At 63.1% G+C, this 19,412-nt stretch overlaps 4 non-coding genes and 1 pseudogene across 4 annotated transcripts; all 5 read right to left on the bottom strand.

Moving 5' to 3' along the window:
* Nucleotides 1-588: 588 nt before the first annotated feature.
* On the bottom strand, nucleotides 589-707 carry LOC142868379 (5S ribosomal RNA). Its single transcript, XR_012917397.1, has one exon. It is a non-coding gene; the product is annotated as a 5S ribosomal RNA (ribosomal RNA).
* A 3,765-nt stretch (nucleotides 708-4,472) lies between these two features.
* LOC142868378 (5S ribosomal RNA) lies at nucleotides 4,473-4,591 on the bottom strand. The gene has a single exon (XR_012917396.1). It is a non-coding gene; the product is annotated as a 5S ribosomal RNA (ribosomal RNA).
* A 3,761-nt stretch (nucleotides 4,592-8,352) lies between these two features.
* On the bottom strand, nucleotides 8,353-8,471 carry LOC142868376 (5S ribosomal RNA). Its single transcript, XR_012917394.1, has one exon. It is a non-coding gene; the product is annotated as a 5S ribosomal RNA (ribosomal RNA).
* Nucleotides 8,472-12,238: 3,767 nt separating this feature from the next.
* Nucleotides 12,239-12,357, bottom strand: LOC142868375 (5S ribosomal RNA). Its single transcript, XR_012917393.1, has one exon. It is a non-coding gene; the product is annotated as a 5S ribosomal RNA (ribosomal RNA).
* A 3,785-nt stretch (nucleotides 12,358-16,142) lies between these two features.
* Nucleotides 16,143-16,261, bottom strand: LOC142868386 (uncharacterized; annotated as a pseudogene).
* Nucleotides 16,262-19,412: the final 3,151 nt, after the last annotated feature.

Here is a 19,412-nt window from a genome sequence, read left to right as displayed (position 1 = left end):
AAAAAAGAACACAGGGGGGAGGGCGGCACGGGCAACACATGTCACCTGAATACTTGTACTCCCATCATCTGCTTGAAAAGAGAGAGAAAAGAAAATGCAATCCTAGAGGTAAGAGACACTTTTTAAAAATAATGAATCCGAAGAGAAAAGTAAAAGGAGGCCTGTGGAGCAGGTCTGGGTGTGACTCCGGATCCCCCAACATCAGGTGCCACCACCAAAGATTCCTGCGTGTAGCCCATAGAACCCCAAAAGCAACGGGACGAGTTCTGGTCACATACTCCCTCAAAATGACATCCTGGCCTTCTTCTGGAACTCCCTCCCCTCTCAGACTCTCAAGGTTTCCTCCAGCGTGTCGGTTCCCACAGAGCAGACCTTTGGTCTGAGACCTGACAGTCCAGATGCCACGCATGCTGCCGCGTGGCCGCGGTGTCGCGGCTTGGGACAAGAGGAGGCCCCACGGTGCGGGCTGGGGCGCCAGGCACCGCGCGGGCGCTGAGGGTGGGGGTGACCCCCACCCCGGGCCGCCGCCTCGCTCCCAGAAAGGGGACAGAACAAGAGGCAAGAAAAAAAAAAAAAAAAAAAAGCAGCAGCCTGTGGCACCCGGTATTCCCAGGCGGTCTCCCATCCAAGTACTAACCAGGCCCGACCCTGCTTAGCTTCCGAGACCAGACGAGATCGGGGGCGTTCAGGGTGGTGTGGCCCTAGACGGCGGCGGAGGGCGCCCCTGCCCCGCTCGAGAAGCCGAGCCTCTCTGGGCTTCCCCGCCGCCGCCTCCCGCCCCAGGCCCCGCGCCGGGCCGGGCCGGTTGAGTTCGCCGGCCGGGTCCGGCGGGCTCCCAGGGACGGGGGTGATGGGCGGGGCGGGGCGGGGTGGGGGGCTGTCTCTCTATACACACACACACACACTCACACTCACTCACACTCACACAAGATGCGCCTCCACGGCTGGACTCGCCAAGGTGGAGCCCTCCCAGCCCCCCTCGTCTCCTCGCCCGGCCTCCTTCACCTACCCGCTGCCCACCCCCAGCGCGTCGCTGCCGCTGACTGCGCACGCGCGGGACGCTCGCCCTTTGACCCCAGCCAGGGGCCGCCCTCCCCCACAACCCCTTTCAGCTGCGCCCCCCCCCTCGCCCTGTGGGTGGGCTGCCGCCTATTCCCCCGGGCCAGGGCTGGGGCACAGCCAGTGTATGGGGCGTCTCTCTCTGGGGATGTGTCCCATGGGTGGGGTGGGGTGGCGTGGTTTGGGGGGCGCTGAAGAAATCAGTCCCCTCCATCTCCTACCTCTGGAAAACGCCCAAGCCCGTGGAGAACTGCCGGCACCGCTTCGTGGGGGCCGGGACCCTCCTCCGTGTCCTCCTGTGGCCCAGTCCAAGGGGCCTGGGCCTGGCCGGGGCTGCATTGGACCCCGACCACCCTGGCGTGTGGACTCGCTAAAAATCGGCCATTTGATATTGGATTCCAGCCTCCTGGAGGTCATTTCACTAATGAGTGCACCGGAAAGAGTTTCCTAATCCATCTGTGAGGGTGGCAACTGAAAGAGAATTTTAAAGCTGACAGAATAGGCGAGGGAAGGCATAGGAGATTTCCACACCCAGCAAGGAAGACTTTCCCGAAATGGAAGAAAGAAACGAGCAAACAGAGACACCGGTAGCCCGCCCGGAAAAGAGTCTGCCCCTGAGAGAAAGCACCCTGACCAGGTTCACCCGTGGGTGGGTGGCGAGCCAGCGGCATTCAGAAGAGCGAGGCCCGCAGTCTGTGCGGAAGACACCTGCGCTCGGGTGTGTGTGGCGGCGCGATTCACAAGCAGCTCTAGATGTTAAACCAAGGAGAAGCCAGGGAGTTCCCAACGCCCCAGGTGTCCTCAGCCCACGACTGGCTGCTGTGGGAATGCGAAGCCCGGCTCCTTGTCTCAGAGCGGGGTTCCCAGGAGGATCAGGCTGAAGCTGGGACTTGGCCTCAAAGTGTCCCCTCGCATGGCCACCCCCTTCCCCTTCCTGCTCCTCTACTCCTGGTGCCCCTCCATCCAGGGGCCAGACCTTAAAGAGTCACCGCAAGAGAATCCTGGTCCCAAAGGAGCCTTCTGGGGGACCGGTGCTGAGAGAGGTTGTGGGCATGGCCCGCTGGGGCTCTGCCCGACCCAGGGCTGAGAGATGCCACCTCCCAGCTCTGGGTCCCTGCAGGAAGTGTTGGCAAGCACAGGGCCGGTCCTCCAAAGGCCCAGGTGCAGGGAGCCCAGGCCAAGCAGCCTGTGGAAGAAGCCACTTGCCGTGCCACCCCGGGAACAGGACTGCAGGCCCCGGCCCTTCCCACCTCCTCCTCCTCCTCCTCCTCCTCCCCCCCGCCCCGCCCCCACAGGGCACAGGGCTCAGAGACACCTCAGACTCTTGCTACCCAAAGTGCAAAGGGCATCAGTTGCTCCTCCAACCCCCCCCCCCCCGCCCAGCAGACCGCGTTGTCCAGCCAGCCCCCGGGCCTCCCTGGGGTGCCCAGCACAAAAGTGCAGACACCCACCGGACCCTCAGTCTCAGTTTTCGGAGGTTTTTGACACTCTAAGGACCCGCAGGCCAGCTGGGCCTTCGGGCAGGACAGAGAGCCCCGGAATCCGACGTGGAGAGCTGCGTGTACGTCCCCAGTCCCCACCTCCGCGGCTCTCCCCTTGCGGGGAGCCGCAGCCCAGCCGGCAGCCGCAGGGCCTCAGGGAAGACACCAGGCTGGGCCCCCGCGGCACAGCGGGGGCACGTCCCCCGCACTCACGCGACTTAGGGACGGCTGCTGGAGACTGCTGCGGCCACCCTGCTGCCGGGTTTCTGGAGGGCTTCCTGGAAGCAGCATCCACACCAAGCCCTTGGAAGGCCCAGGCGACGGAGGAGCCGGTCAGGCAGGGGCCGAGGACGGTGAGAGGCCGGGCGGGAAGGAGCGTGTCAGGCAGGGGCAGAGGACGGTGACCGGCCGGGCGGGGAGGAGCCGGTCAGGCGGGGGCCCAGGACAGTGACGGGCCTGGCCGGGGAGGAGTGCGTCAGGCAGGGGCAGAGGAGACGGGCTGGGTAAGGGTTAGGGTTACAGTTAGGGCACAATTCACAATCCCAAAGACGTGGAAGCGACCCGAGTGCCCATCCATCCAGGAGTGCATCAATAAAATGTGGCGCGTGGACACCACGGAGTGCCATTCGGCTGTGAGGAGCAGCGGTGAGAGGGCGCCTCTCGTGTTCTCCTGGCCAGAGCTGGAACCCGTTCCAGTAAGCCAAGTATCCCAAGAATGGACACACGAGCACCACGTGAGCGCGCTCACCAGCAAACTGGTACGAACGGATGGACGCCTAAGTGGACAGAGAGGAATCACCTTCATCGGGTGGGTGTCGGGCGGGCGGGTGGGGGGAGGGGAGGGGCATACACATCCATTAGGCATGGGGTGGGTGCGCACCGACTGGGGGATGGGCGCACTTGAAGCTCTGACCCGAGGGGGGAGGCTTGGAGAGGGCAAGGCACCCGACCTTAACATTGGTACCCCCACAATACGCTGGAACAACATGAGAGGTATATGAATAAGAACACAGGGGGGGCCGGGCGCGGTGGCTCACGCCTGTAATCCTAGCTCTCTGGGAGGCCGAGGCGGGCGGATTGCTCCAGGTCAGGAGTTCGAAACCAGCCTGAGCAAGAGCGAGACCCCGTCTCTACTAAAAATAGAAAGAAATTAATTGGCCAACCAATATATATAGAAAAACACAGCCGGGCGTGGTGGTGCATGCCTGTAGTCCCAACTACTCGGGAGGCTGAGGCAGCAGGATTGCTTGAGCCCGGAGATTGAGGTTGCTGTGAGCTAGGCTGACGCCATGGCACTCACTCTAGCCTGGGCAGCAAAACGAGACTCTGTCTCAAAAAAAAAAAAAAAAAGAACACAGGGGGGAGGGCGGCACGGGCAACACATGTCACCTGAATACTTGTACTCCCATCATCTGCTTGAAAAGAGAGAGAAAAGAAAATGCAATCCTAGAGGTAAGAGACACTTTTTAAAAATAATGAATCCGAAGAGAAAAGTAAAAGGAGGCCTGTGGAGCAGGTCTGGGTGTGACTCCGGATCCCCCAACATCAGGTGCCACCACCAAAGATTCCTGCGTGTAGCCCATAGAACCCCAAAAGCAACGGGACGAGTTCTGGTCACATACTCCCTCAAAATGACATCCTGGCCTTCTTCTGGAACTCCCTCCCCTCTCAGACTCTCAAGGTTTCCTCCAGCGTGTCGGTTCCCACAGAGCAGACCTTTGGTCTGAGACCTGACAGTCCAGATGCCACGCATGCTGCCGCGTGGCCGCGGTGTCGCGGCTTGGGACAAGAGGAGGCCCCACGGTGCGGGCTGGGGCGCCAGGCACCGCGCGGGCGCTGAGGGTGGGGGTGACCCCCACCCCGGGCCGCCGCCTCGCTCCCAGAAAGGGGACAGAACAAGAGGCAAGAAAAAAAAAAAAAAAAAAAAGCAGCAGCCTGTGGCACCCGGTATTCCCAGGCGGTCTCCCATCCAAGTACTAACCAGGCCCGACCCTGCTTAGCTTCCGAGACCAGACGAGATCGGGGGCGTTCAGGGTGGTGTGGCCCTAGACGGCGGCGGAGGGCGCCCCTGCCCCGCTCGAGAAGCCGAGCCTCTCTGGGCTTCCCCGCCGCCGCCTCCCGCCCCAGGCCCCGCGCCGGGCCGGGCCGGTTGAGTTCGCCGGCCGGGTCCGGCGGGCTCCCAGGGACGGGGGTGATGGGCGGGGCGGGGCGGGGTGGGGGGCTGTCTCTCTATACACACACACACACACTCACACTCACTCACACTCACACAAGATGCGCCTCCACGGCTGGACTCGCCAAGGTGGAGCCCTCCCAGCCCCCCTCGTCTCCTCGCCCGGCCTCCTTCACCTACCCGCTGCCCACCCCCAGCGCGTCGCTGCCGCTGACTGCGCACGCGCGGGACGCTCGCCCTTTGACCCCAGCCAGGGGCCGCCCTCCCCCACAACCCCTTTCAGCTGCGCCCCCCCCCTCGCCCTGTGGGTGGGCTGCCGCCTATTCCCCCGGGCCAGGGCTGGGGCACAGCCAGTGTATGGGGCGTCTCTCTCTGGGGATGTGTCCCATGGGTGGGGTGGGGTGGCGTGGTTTGGGGGGCGCTGAAGAAATCAGTCCCCTCCATCTCCTACCTCTGGAAAACGCCCAAGCCCGTGGAGAACTGCCGGCACCGCTTCGTGGGGGCCGGGACCCTCCTCCGTGTCCTCCTGTGGCCCAGTCCAAGGGGCCTGGGCCTGGCCGGGGCTGCATTGGACCCCGACCACCCTGGCGTGTGGACTCGCTAAAAATCGGCCATTTGATATTGGATTCCAGCCTCCTGGAGGTCATTTCACTAATGAGTGCACCGGAAAGAGTTTCCTAATCCATCTGTGAGGGTGGCAACTGAAAGAGAATTTTAAAGCTGACAGAATAGGCGAGGGAAGGCATAGGAGATTTCCACACCCAGCAAGGAAGACTTTCCCGAAATGGAAGAAAGAAACGAGCAAACAGAGACACCGGTAGCCCGCCCGGAAAAGAGTCTGCCCCTGAGAGAAAGCACCCTGACCAGGTTCACCCGTGGGTGGGTGGCGAGCCAGCGGCATTCAGAAGAGCGAGGCCCGCAGTCTGTGCGGAAGACACCTGCGCTCGGGTGTGTGTGGCGGCGCGATTCACAAGCAGCTCTAGATGTTAAACCAAGGAGAAGCCAGGGAGTTCCCAACGCCCCAGGTGTCCTCAGCCCACGACTGGCTGCTGTGGGAATGCGAAGCCCGGCTCCTTGTCTCAGAGCGGGGTTCCCAGGAGGATCAGGCTGAAGCTGGGACTTGGCCTCAAAGTGTCCCCTCGCATGGCCACCCCCTTCCCCTTCCTGCTCCTCTACTCCTGGTGCCCCTCCATCCAGGGGCCAGACCTTAAAGAGTCACCGCAAGAGAATCCTGGTCCCAAAGGAGCCTTCTGGGGGACCGGTGCTGAGAGAGGTTGTGGGCATGGCCCGCTGGGGCTCTGCCCAACCCAGGGCTGAGAGATGCCACCTCCCAGCTCTGGGTCCCTGCAGGAAGTGTTGGCAAGCACAGGGCCGGTCCTCCAAAGGCCCAGGTGCAGGGAGCCCAGGCCAAGCAGCCTGTGGAAGAAGCCACTTGCCGTGCCACCCCGGGAACAGGACTGCAGGCCCCGGCCCTTCCCACCTCCTCCTCCTCCTCCTCCTCCTCCCCCCCGCCCCGCCCCCACAGGGCACAGGGCTCAGAGACACCTCAGACTCTTGCTACCCAAAGTGCAAAGGGCATCAGTTGCTCCTCCAACCCCCCCCCCGCCCAGCAGACCGCGTTGTCCAGCCAGCCCCCGGGCCTCCCTGGGGTGCCCAGCACAAAAGTGCAGACACCCACCGGACCCTCAGTCTCAGTTTTCGGAGGTTTTTGACACTCTAAGGACCCGCAGGCCAGCTGGGCCTTCGGGCAGGACAGAGAGCCCCGGAATCCGACGTGGAGAGCTGCGTGTACGTCCCCAGTCCCCACCTCCGCGGCTCTCCCCTTGCGGGGAGCCGCAGCCCAGCCGGCAGCCGCAGGGCCTCAGGGAAGACACCAGGCTGGGCCCCCGCGGCACAGCGGGGGCACGTCCCCCGCACTCACGCGACTTAGGGACGGCTGCTGGAGACTGCTGCGGCCACCCTGCTGCCGGGTTTCTGGAGGGCTTCCTGGAAGCAGCATCCACACCAAGCCCTTGGAAGGCCCAGGCGACGGAGGAGCCGGTCAGGCAGGGGCCGAGGACGGTGAGAGGCCGGGCGGGAAGGAGCGTGTCAGGCAGGGGCAGAGGACGGTGACCGGCCGGGCGGGGAGGAGCCGGTCAGGCGGGGGCCCAGGACAGTGACGGGCCTGGCCGGGGAGGAGTGCGTCAGGCAGGGGCAGAGGAGACGGGCTGGGTAAGGGTTAGGGTTACAGTTAGGGCACAATTCACAATCCCAAAGACGTGGAAGCGACCCGAGTGCCCATCCATCCAGGAGTGCATCAATAAAATGTGGCGCGTGGACACCACGGAGTGCCATTCGGCTGTGAGGAGCAGCGGTGAGAGGGCGCCTCTCGTGTTCTCCTGGCCAGAGCTGGAACCCGTTCCAGTAAGCCAAGTATCCCAAGAATGGACACACGAGCACCACGTGAGCGCGCTCACCAGCAAACTGGTACGAACGGATGGACGCCTAAGTGGACAGAGAGGAATCACCTTCATCGGGTGGGTGTCGGGCGGGCGGGTGGGGGGAGGGGAGGGGCATACACATCCATTAGGCATGGGGTGGGTGCGCACCGACTGGGGGATGGGCGCACTTGAAGCTCTGACCCGAGGGGGGAGGCTTGGAGAGGGCAAGGCACCCGACCTTAACATTGGTACCCCCACAATACGCTGGAACAACATGAGAGGTATATGAATAAGAACACAGGGGGGGCCGGGCGCGGTGGCTCACGCCTGTAATCCTAGCTCTCTGGGAGGCCGAGGCGGGCGGATTGCTCCAGGTCAGGAGTTCGAAACCAGCCTGAGCAAGAGCGAGACCCCGTCTCTACTAAAAATAGAAAGAAATTAATTGGCCAACCAATATATATAGAAAAACACAGCCGGGCGTGGTGGTGCATGCCTGTAGTCCCAACTACTCGGGAGGCTGAGGCAGCAGGATTGCTTGAGCCCGGAGATTGAGGTTGCTGTGAGCTAGGCTGACGCCATGGCACTCACTCTAGCCTGGGCAGCAAAACGAGACTCTGTCTCAAAAAAAAAAAAAAAAGAACACAGGGGGGAGGGCGGCACGGGCAACACATGTCACCTGAATACTTGTACTCCCATCATCTGCTTGAAAAGAGAGAGAAAAGAAAATGCAATCCTAGAGGTAAGAGACACTTTTTAAAAATAATGAATCCGAAGAGAAAAGTAAAAGGAGGCCTGTGGAGCAGGTCTGGGTGTGACTCCGGATCCCCCAACATCAGGTGCCACCACCAAAGATTCCTGCGTGTAGCCCATAGAACCCCAAAAGCAACGGGACGAGTTCTGGTCACATACTCCCTCAAAATGACATCCTGGCCTTCTTCTGGAACTCCCTCCCCTCTCAGACTCTCAAGGTTTCCTCCAGCGTGTCGGTTCCCACAGAGCAGACCTTTGGTCTGAGACCTGACAGTCCAGATGCCACGCATGCTGCCGCGTGGCCGCGGTGTCGCGGCTTGGGACAAGAGGAGGCCCCACGGTGCGGGCTGGGGCGCCAGGCACCGCGCGGGCGCTGAGGGTGGGGGTGACCCCCACCCCGGGCCGCCGCCTCGCTCCCAGAAAGGGGACAGAACAAGAGGCAAGAAAAAAAAAAAAAAAAAAAAGCAGCAGCCTGTGGCACCCGGTATTCCCAGGCGGTCTCCCATCCAAGTACTAACCAGGCCCGACCCTGCTTAGCTTCCGAGACCAGACGAGATCGGGGGCGTTCAGGGTGGTGTGGCCCTAGACGGCGGCGGAGGGCGCCCCTGCCCCGCTCGAGAAGCCGAGCCTCTCTGGGCTTCCCCGCCGCCGCCTCCCGCCCCAGGCCCCGCGCCGGGCCGGGCCGGTTGAGTTCGCCGGCCGGGTCCGGCGGGCTCCCAGGGACGGGGGTGATGGGCGGGGCGGGGCGGGGTGGGGGGCTGTCTCTCTATACACACACACACACACTCACACTCACTCACACTCACACAAGATGCGCCTCCACGGCTGGACTCGCCAAGGTGGAGCCCTCCCAGCCCCCCTCGTCTCCTCGCCCGGCCTCCTTCACCTACCCGCTGCCCACCCCCAGCGCGTCGCTGCCGCTGACTGCGCACGCGCGGGACGCTCGCCCTTTGACCCCAGCCAGGGGCCGCCCTCCCCCACAACCCCTTTCAGCTGCGCCCCCCCCCTCGCCCTGTGGGTGGGCTGCCGCCTATTCCCCCGGGCCAGGGCTGGGGCACAGCCAGTGTATGGGGCGTCTCTCTCTGGGGATGTGTCCCATGGGTGGGGTGGGGTGGCGTGGTTTGGGGGGCGCTGAAGAAATCAGTCCCCTCCATCTCCTACCTCTGGAAAACGCCCAAGCCCGTGGAGAACTGCCGGCACCGCTTCGTGGGGGCCGGGACCCTCCTCCGTGTCCTCCTGTGGCCCAGTCCAAGGGGCCTGGGCCTGGCCGGGGCTGCATTGGACCCCGACCACCCTGGCGTGTGGACTCGCTAAAAATCGGCCATTTGATATTGGATTCCAGCCTCCTGGAGGTCATTTCACTAATGAGTGCACCGGAAAGAGTTTCCTAATCCATCTGTGAGGGTGGCAACTGAAAGAGAATTTTAAAGCTGACAGAATAGGCGAGGGAAGGCATAGGAGATTTCCACACCCAGCAAGGAAGACTTTCCCGAAATGGAAGAAAGAAACGAGCAAACAGAGACACCGGTAGCCCGCCCGGAAAAGAGTCTGCCCCTGAGAGAAAGCACCCTGACCAGGTTCACCCGTGGGTGGGTGGCGAGCCAGCGGCATTCAGAAGAGCGAGGCCCGCAGTCTGTGCGGAAGACACCTGCGCTCGGGTGTGTGTGGCGGCGCGATTCACAAGCAGCTCTAGATGTTAAACCAAGGAGAAGCCAGGGAGTTCCCAACGCCCCAGGTGTCCTCAGCCCACGACTGGCTGCTGTGGGAATGCGAAGCCCGGCTCCTTGTCTCAGAGCGGGGTTCCCAGGAGGATCAGGCTGAAGCTGGGACTTGGCCTCAAAGTGTCCCCTCGCATGGCCACCCCCTTCCCCTTCCTGCTCCTCTACTCCTGGTGCCCCTCCATCCAGGGGCCAGACCTTAAAGAGTCACCGCAAGAGAATCCTGGTCCCAAAGGAGCCTTCTGGGGGACCGGTGCTGAGAGAGGTTGTGGGCATGGCCCGCTGGGGCTCTGCCCGACCCAGGGCTGAGAGATGCCACCTCCCAGCTCTGGGTCCCTGCAGGAAGTGTTGGCAAGCACAGGGCCGGTCCTCCAAAGGCCCAGGTGCAGGGAGCCCAGGCCAAGCAGCCTGTGGAAGAAGCCACTTGCCGTGCCACCCCGGGAACAGGACTGCAGGCCCCGGCCCTTCCCACCTCCTCCTCCTCCTCCTCCTCCTCCCCCCCGCCCCGCCCCCACAGGGCACAGGGCTCAGAGACACCTCAGACTCTTGCTACCCAAAGTGCAAAGGGCATCAGTTGCTCCTCCAACCCCCCCCCCCCCCCCCGCCCAGCAGACCGCGTTGTCCAGCCAGCCCCCGGGCCTCCCTGGGGTGCCCAGCACAAAAGTGCAGACACCCACCGGACCCTCAGTCTCAGTTTTCGGAGGTTTTTGCCACTCTAAGGACCCGCAGGCCAGCTGGGCCTTCGGGCAGGACAGAGAGCCCCGGAATCCGACGTGGAGAGCTGCGTGTACGTCCCCAGTCCCCACCTCCGCGGCTCTCCCCTTGCGGGGAGCCGCAGCCCAGCCGGCAGCCGCAGGGCCTCAGGGAAGACACCAGGCTGGGCCCCCGCGGCACAGCGGGGGCACGTCCCCCGCACTCACGCGACTTAGGGACGGCTGCTGGAGACTGCTGCGGCCACCCTGCTGCCGGGTTTCTGGAGGGCTTCCTGGAAGCAGCATCCACACCAAGCCCTTGGAAGGCCCAGGCGACGGAGGAGCCGGTCAGGCAGGGGCCGAGGACGGTGAGAGGCCGGGCGGGAAGGAGCGTGTCAGGCAGGGGCAGAGGACGGTGACCGGCCGGGCGGGGAGGAGCCGGTCAGGCGGGGGCCCAGGACAGTGACGGGCCTGGCCGGGGAGGAGTGCGTCAGGCAGGGGCAGAGGAGACGGGCTGGGTAAGGGTTAGGGTTACAGTTAGGGCACAATTCACAATCCCAAAGACGTGGAAGCGACCCGAGTGCCCATCCATCCAGGAGTGCATCAATAAAATGTGGCGCGTGGACACCACGGAGTGCCATTCGGCTGTGAGGAGCAGCGGTGAGAGGGCGCCTCTCGTGTTCTCCTGGCCAGAGCTGGAACCCGTTCCAGTAAGCCAAGTATCCCAAGAATGGACACACGAGCACCACGTGAGCGCGCTCACCAGCAAACTGGTACGAACGGATGGACGCCTAAGTGGACAGAGAGGAATCACCTTCATCGGGTGGGTGTCGGGCGGGCGGGTGGGGGGAGGGGAGGGGCATACACATCCATTAGGCATGGGGTGGGTGCGCACCGACTGGGGGATGGGCGCACTTGAAGCTCTGACCCGAGGGGGGAGGCTTGGAGAGGGCAAGGCACCCGACCTTAACATTGGTACCCCCACAATACGCTGGAACAACATGAGAGGTATATGAATAAGAACACAGGGGGGGCCGGGCGCGGTGGCTCACGCCTGTAATCCTAGCTCTCTGGGAGGCCGAGGCGGGCGGATTGCTCCAGGTCAGGAGTTCGAAACCAGCCTGAGCAAGAGCGAGACCCCGTCTCTACTAAAAATAGAAAGAAATTAATTGGCCAACTAATATATATAGAAAAACACAGCCGGGCGTGGTGGTGCATGCCTGTAGTCCCAACTACTCGGGAGGCTGAGGCAGCAGGATTGCTTGAGCCCGGAGATTGAGGTTGCTGTGAGCTAGGCTGACGCCATGGCACTCACTCTAGCCTGGGCAGCAAAACGAGACTCTGTCTCAAAAAAAAAAAAAAAAAAAGAACACAGGGGGGAGGGCGGCACGGGCAACACATGTCACCTGAATACTTGTACTCCCATCATCTGCTTGAAAAGAGAGAGAAAAGAAAATGCAATCCTAGAGGTAAGAGACACTTTTTAAACATAATGAATCCGAAGAGAAAAGTAAAAGGAGGCCTGTGGAGCAGGTCTGGGTGTGACTCCGGATCCCCCAACATCAGGTGCCACCACCAAAGATTCCTGCGTGTAGCCCATAGAACCCCAAAAGCAACGGGACGAGTTCTGGTCACATACTCCCTCAAAATGACATCCTGGCCTTCTTCTGGAACTCCCTCCCCTCTCAGACTCTCAAGGTTTCCTCCAGCGTGTCGGTTCCCACAGAGCAGACCTTTGGTCTGAGACCTGACAGTCCAGATGCCACGCATGCTGCCGCGTGGCGGCGGTGTCGCGGCTTGGGACAAGAGGAGGCCCCACGGTGCGGGCTGGGGCGCCAGGCACCGCGCGGGCGCTGAGGGTGGGGGTGACCCCCACCCCGGGCCGCCGCCTCGCTCCCAGAAAGGGGACAGAACAAGAGGCAAGAAAAAAAAAAAAAAAAGCAGCAGCCTGTGGCACCCGGTATTCCCAGGCGGTCTCCCATCCAAGTACTAACCAGGCCCGACCCTGCTTAGCTTCCGAGACCAGACGAGATCGGGGGCGTTCAGGGTGGTGTGGCCCTAGACGGCGGCGGAGGGCGCCCCTGCCCCGCTCGAGAAGCCGAGCCTCTCTGGGCTTCCCCGCCGCCGCCTCCCGCCCCAGGCCCCGCGCCGGGCCGGGCCGGGCCGGTTGAGTTCGCCGGCCGGGTCCCGCTGGCTCCCAGGGACGGGGGTGATGGGCGGGGCGGGGCGGGGCGGGGCGGGGCGGGGTGGGGGGCTGTCTCTCTATACACACACACACACACACTCACACTCACTCACACTCACACAAGATGCGCCTCCACGGCTGGACTCGCCAAGGTGGAGCCCTCCCAGCCCCCCTCGTCTCCTCGCCCGGCCTCCTTCACCTACCCGCTGCCCACCCCCAGCGCGTCGCTGCCGCTGACTGCGCACGCGCGGGACGCTCGCCCTTTGACCCCAGCCAGGGGCCGCCCTCCCCCACAACCCCTTTCAGCTGCGCCCCCCCCCTCGCCCTGTGGGTGGGCTGCCGCCTATTCCCCCGGGCCAGGGCTGGGGCACAGCCAGTGTATGGGGCGTCTCTCTCTGGGGATGTGTCCCATGGGTGGGGTGGGGTGGCGTGGTTTGGGGGGCGCTGAAGAAATCAGTCCCCTCCATCTCCTACCTCTGGAAAACGCCCAAGCCCGTGGAGAACTGCCGGCACCGCTTCGTGGGGGCCGGGACCCTCCTCCGTGTCCTCCTGTGGCCCAGTCCAACGGGCCTGGGCCTGGCCGGGGCTGCATTGGACCCCGACCACCCTGGCGTGTGGACTCGCTAAAAATCGGCCATTAGATATTGGATTCCAGCTTCCTGGAGGTCATTTCACTAATGAGTGCACCGGAAAGAGTTTCCTAATCCATCTGTGAGGGTGGCAACTGAAAGAGAATTTTAAAGCTGACAGAATAGGCGAGGGAAGGCATAGGAGATTTCCACACCCAGCAAGGAAGACTTTCCCGAAATGGAAGAAAGAAACGAGCAAACAGAGACACCGGTAGCCCGCCCGGAAAAGAGTCTGCCCCTGAGAGAAAGCACCCTGACCAGGTTCACCCGTGGGTGGGTGGCGAGCTAGCGGCATTCAGAAGAGCGAGGCCCGCAGTCTGTGCGGAAGACACCTGCGCTCGGGTGTGTGTGGCGGCGCGATTCACAAGCAGCTCTAGATGTTAAACCAAGGAGAAGCCAGGGAGTTCCCAACGCCCCAGGTGTCCTCAGCCCACGACTGGCTGCTGTGGGAATGCGAAGCCCGGCTCCTTGTCTCAGAGCGGGGTTCCCAGGAGGATCAGGCTGAAGCTGGGACTTGGCCTCAAAGTGTCCCCTCGCATGGCCACCCCCTTCCCCTTCCTGCTCCTCTACTCCTGGTGCCCCTCCATCCAGGGGCCAGACCTTAAAGAGTCACCGCAAGAGAATCCTGGTCCCAAAGGAGCCTTCTGGGGGACCGGTGCTGAGAGAGGTTGTGGGCATGGCCCGCTGGGGCTCTGCCCGACCCAGGGCTGAGAGATGCCACCTCCCAGCTCTGGGTCCCTGCAGGAAGTGTTGGCAAGCACAGGGCCGGTCCTCCAAAGGCCCAGGTGCAGGGAGCCCAGGCCAAGCAGCCTGTGGAAGAAGCCACTTGCCGTGCCACCCCGGGAACAGGACTGCAGGCCCCGGCCCTTCCCACCTCCTCCTCCTCCTCCTCCTCCGCCCCGCACCCCCCCCCCCGACATGGCACAGGGCTCAGAGACACCTCAGACTCTTGCTACCCAAAGTGCAAAGGGCATCAGTTGCTCCTCCAAACCCCCCGCCCAGCAGACCGCGTTGTCCAGCCAGCCCCCGGGCCTCCCTGGGGTGCCCAGCACAAAAGTGCAGACACCCACCGGACCCTCAGTCTCAGTTTTCGGAGGTTTTTGCCACTCTAAGGACCCGCAGGCCAGCTGGGCCTTCGGGCAGGACAGAGAGCCCCGGAATCCGACGTGGAGAGCTGCGTGTACGTCCCCATCAGGAGGCGGTCCCCACCTCCGCGGCTCTCCCCTTGCGGGGAGCGGCAGCCCAGCCGGCAGCCGCAGGGCCTCAGGGAAGACACCAGGCTGGGCCCCCGCGGCACAGCGGGGGCACGTCCCCCGCACTCACGCGACTTAGGGACGGCTGCTGGAGACTGCTGCGGCCACCCTGCTGCCGGGTTTCTGGAGGGCTTCCTGGAAGCAGCATCCACACCAAGCCCTTGGAAGGCCCAGGCGACGGAGGAGCCGGTCAGGCAGGGGCCGAGGACGGTGAGAGGCCGGGCGGGAAGGAGCGTGTCAGGCAGGGGCAGAGGACGGTGACCGGCCGGGCGGGGAGGAGCCGGTCAGGCGGGGGCCCAGGACAGTGACGGGCCTGGCCGGGGAGGAGTGCGTCAGGCAGGGGCAGAGGAGACGGGCTGGGTAAGGGTTAGGGTTACAGTTAGGGCACAATTCACAATCCCAAAGACGTGGAAGCGACCCGAGTGCCCATCCATCCAGGAGTGCATCAATAAAATGTGGCGCGTGGACACCACGGAGTGCCATTCGGCTGTGAGGAGCAGCGGTGAGAGGGCGCCTCTCGTGTTCTCCTGGCCAGAGCTGGAACCCGTTCCAGGAAGCCAAGTATCCCAAGAATGGACACACGAGCACCACGTGAGCGCGCTCACCAGCAAATTGGTACGAACGGATGGACGCCTAAGTGGACAGAGAGGAATCACCTTCATCGGGTGGGTGTCGGGCGGGTGGGGGGAGGGGAGGGGCATACACATCCATTAGGCATGGGGTGGGTGCGCACCGACTGGGGGATGGGCGCACTTGAAGCTCTGACCCGAGGGGGGAGGCTTGGAGAGGGCAAGGCACCCGACCTTAACATTGGTACCCCCACAATACGCTGGAACAACATGAGAGGTATATGAATAAGAACACAGGGGGGGCCGGGCGCGGTGGCTCACGCCTGTAATCCTAGCTCTCTGGGAGGCCGAGGCGGGCGGATTGCTCCAGGTCAGGAGTTCGAAACCAGCCTGAGCAAGAGCGAGACCCCGTCTCTACTAAAAATAGAAAGAAATTAATTGGCCAACTAATATATATAGAAAAACACAGCCGGGCGTGGTGGTGCATGCCTGTAGTCCCAACTACTCGGGAGGCTGAGGCAGCAGGATTGCTTGAGCCCGGAGATTGAGGTTGCTGTGAGCTAGGCTGACGCCATGGCACTCACTCTAGCCTGGGCAGCAAAACGAGACTCTGTCTCAAAAAAAAAAAAAAAAAAAGAACACAGGGGGGAGGGCGGCACGGGCAACACATGTCACCTGAATACTTGTACTCCCATCATCTGCTTGAAAAGAGAGAGAAAAGAAAATGCAATCCTAGAGGTAAGAGACACTTTTTAAACATAATGAATCCGAAGAGAAAAGTAAAAGGAGGCCTGTGGAGCAGGTCTGGGTGTGACTCCGGATCCCCCAACATCAGGTGCCACCACCAAAGATTCCTGCGTGTAGCCCATAGAACCCCAAAAGCAACGGGACGAGTTCTGGTCACATACTCCCTCAAAATGACATCCTGGCCTTCTTCTGGAACTCCCTCCCCTCTCAGACTCTCAAGGTTTCCTCCAGCGTGTCGGTTCCCACAGAGCAGACCTTTGGTCTGAGACCTGACAGTCCAGATGCCACGCATGCTGCCGCGTGGCGGCGGTGTCGCGGCTTGGGACAAGAGGAGGCCCCACGGTGCGGGCTGGGGCGCCAGGCACCGCGCGGGCGCTGAGGGTGGGGGTGACCCCCACCCCGGGCCGCCGCCTCGCTCCCAGAAAGGGGACAGAACAAGAGGCAAGAAAAAAAAAAAAAAAGCAGCAGCCTGTGGCACCCGGTATTCCCAGGCGGTCTCCCATCCAAGTACTAACCAGGCCCGACCCTGCTTAGCTTCTGAGACCAGACGAGATCGGGGGCGTTCAGGGTGGTGTGGCCCTAGACGGCGGCGGAGGGCGCCCCTGCCCCGCTCGAGAAGCCGAGCCTCTCTGGGCTTCCCCGCCGCCGCCTCCCGCCACAGGCCCCGCGCTGGGCCGGGCCGGGCCGGTTGAGTTCGCCGGCCGGGTCCCGCTGGCTCCCAGGGACGGGGGTGATGGGCGGGGCGGGGCGGGGCGGGGTGGGGGGCTGTCTCTCTATACACACACACACACACTCACACTCACTCACACTCACACAAGATGCGCCTCCACGGCTGGACTCGCCAAGGTGGAGCCCTCCCAGCCCCCCTCGTCTCCTCGCCCGGCCTCCTTCACCTACCCGCTGCCCACCCCCAGCGCGTCGCTGCCGCTGACTGCGCACGCGCGGGACGCTCGCCCTTTGACCCCAGCCAGGGGCCGCCCTCCCCCACAACCCCTTTCAGCTGCGCCCCCCCACTCGCCCTGTGGGTGGGCTGCCGCCTATTCCCCCGGGCCAGGGCTGGGGCACAGCCAGTGTATGGGGCGTCTCTCTCTGGGGATGTGTCCCATGGGTGGGGTGGGGTGGCGTGGTTTGGGGGGCGCTGAAGAAATCAGTCCCCTCCATCTCCTACCTCTGGAAAACGCCCAAGCCCGTGGAGAACTGCCGGCACCGCTTCGTGGGGGCCGGGACCCTCCTCCGTGTCCTCCTGTGGCCCAGTCCAACGGGCCTGGGCCTGGCCGGGGCTGCATTGGACCCCGACCACCCTGGCGTGTGGACTCGCTAAAAATCGGCCATTAGATATTGGATTCCAGCTTCCTGGAGGTCATTTCACTAATGAGTGCACCGGAAAGAGTTTCCTAATCCATCTGTGAGGGTGGCAACTGAAAGAGAATTTTAAAGCTGACAGAATAGGCGAGGGAAGGCATAGGAGATTTCCACACCCAGCAAGGAAGACTTTCCCGAAATGGAAGAAAGAAACGAGCAAACAGAGACACCGGTAGCCCGCCCGGAAAAGAGTCTGCCCCTGAGAGAAAGCACCCTGACCAGGTTCACCCGTGGGTGGGTGGCGAGCCAGCGGCATTCAGAAGAGCGAGGCCCGCAGTCTGTGCGGAAGACACCTGCGCTCGGGTGTGTGTGGCGGCGCGATTCACAAGCAGCTCTAGATGTTAAACCAAGGAGAAGCCAGGGAGTTCCCAACGCCCCAGGTGTCCTCAGCCCACGACTGGCTGCTGTGGGAATGCGAAGCCCGGCTCCTTGTCTCAGAGCGGGGTTCCCAGGAGGATCAGGCTGAAGCTGGGACTTGGCCTCAAAGTGTCCCCTCGCATGGCCACCCCCTTCCCCTTCCTGCTCCTCTACTCCTGGTGCCCCTCCATCCAGGGGCCAGACCTTAAAGAGTCACCGCAAGAGAATCCTGGTCCCAAAGGAGCCTTCTGGGGGACCGGTGCTGAGAGAGGTTGTGGGCATGGCCCGCTGGGGCTCTGCCCGACCCAGGGCTGAGAGATGCCACCTCCCAGCTCTGGGTCCCTGCAGGAAGTGTTGGCAAGCACAGGGCCGGTCCTCCAAAGGCCCAGGTGCAGGGAGCCCAGGCCAAGCAGCCTGTGGAAGAAGCCACTTGCCGTGCCACCCCGGGAACAGGACTGCAGGCCCCGGCCCTTCCCACCTCCTCCTCCTCCTCCTCCTCCGCCCCGCACCCCCCCCCCCGACATGGCACAGGGCTCAGAGACACCTCAGACTCTTGCTACCCAAAGTGCAAAGGGCATCAGTTGCTCCTCCAAACCCCCCGCCCAGCAGACCGCGTTGTCCAGCCAGCCCCCGGGCCTCCCTGGGGTGCCCAGCACAAAAGTGCAGACACCCACCGGACCCTCAGTCTCAGTTTTCGGAGGTTTTTGCCACTCTAAGGACCCGCAGGCCAGCTGGGCCTTCGGGCAGGACAGAGAGCCCCGGAATCCGACGTGGAGAGCTGCGTGTACGTCCCCATCAGGAGGCGGTCCCCACCTCCGCGGCTCTCCCCTTGCGGGGAGCGGCAGCCCAGCCGGCAGCCGCAGGGCCTCAGGGAAGACACCAGGCTGGGCCCCCGCGGCACAGCGGGGGCACGTCCCCCGCACTCACGCGACTTAGGGACGGCTGCTGGAGACTGCTGCGGCCACCCTGCTGCCGGGTTTCTGGAGGGCTTCCTGGAAGCAGCATCCACACCAAGCCCTTGGAAGGCCCAGGCGACGGAGGAGCCGGTCAGGCAGGGGCCGAGGACGGTGAGAGGCCGGGCGGGAAGGAGCGTGTCAGGCAGGGGCAGAGGACGGTGACCGGCCGGGCGGGGAGGAGCCGGTCAGGCGGGGGCCCAGGACAGTGACGGGCCTGGCCGGGGAGGAGTGCGTCAGGCAGGGGCAGAGGAGACGGGCTGGGTAAGGGTTAGGGTTACAGTTAGGGCACAATTCACAATCCCAAAGACGTGGAAGCGACCCGAGTGCCCATCCATCCAGGAGTGCATCAATAAAATGTGGCGCGTGGACACCACGGAGTGCCATTCGGCTGTGAGGAGCAGCGGTGAGAGGGCGCCTCTCGTGTTCTCCTGGCCAGAGCTGGAACCCGTTCCAGGAAGCCAAGTATCCCAAGAATGGACACACGAGCACCACGTGAGCGCGCTCACCAGCAAATTGGTACGAACGGATGGACGCCTAAGTGGACAGAGAGGAATCACCTTCATCGGGTGGGTGTCGGGCGGGTGGGGGGAGGGGAGGGGCATACACATCCATTAGGCATGGGGTGGGTGCGCACCGACTGGGGGATGGGCGCACTTGAAGCTCTGACCCGAGGGGGGAGGCTTGGAGAGGGCAAGGCACCCGACCTTAACATTGGTACCCCCACAATACGCTGGAACAACATGAGAGGTATATGAATAAGAACACAGGGGGGGCCGGGCGCGGTGGCTCACGCCTGTAATCCTAGCTCTCTGGGAGGCCGAGGCGGGCGGATTGCTCCAGGTCAGGAGTTCGAAACCAGCCTGAGCAAGAGCGAGACCCCGTCTCTACTAAAAATAGAAAGAAATTAATTGGCCAACTAATATATATAGAAAAACACAGCCGGGCGTGGTGGTGCATGCCTGTAGTCCCAACTACTCGGGAGGCTGAGGCAGCAGGATTGCTTGAGCCCGGAGATTGAGGTTGCTGTGAGCTAGGCTGACGCCATGGCACTCACTCTAGCC

Source organism: Microcebus murinus, unplaced genomic scaffold, assembly GCF_040939455.1.
Source record: "Microcebus murinus isolate Inina unplaced genomic scaffold, M.murinus_Inina_mat1.0 scaf030_hap2_Mmur4.0, whole genome shotgun sequence".
Taxonomy (NCBI): Eukaryota; Metazoa; Chordata; class Mammalia; order Primates; family Cheirogaleidae; genus Microcebus; species Microcebus murinus.
Note: the sequence above shows the minus strand (reverse complement) of the source record. Positions and strands in the feature narration are given on the sequence as shown.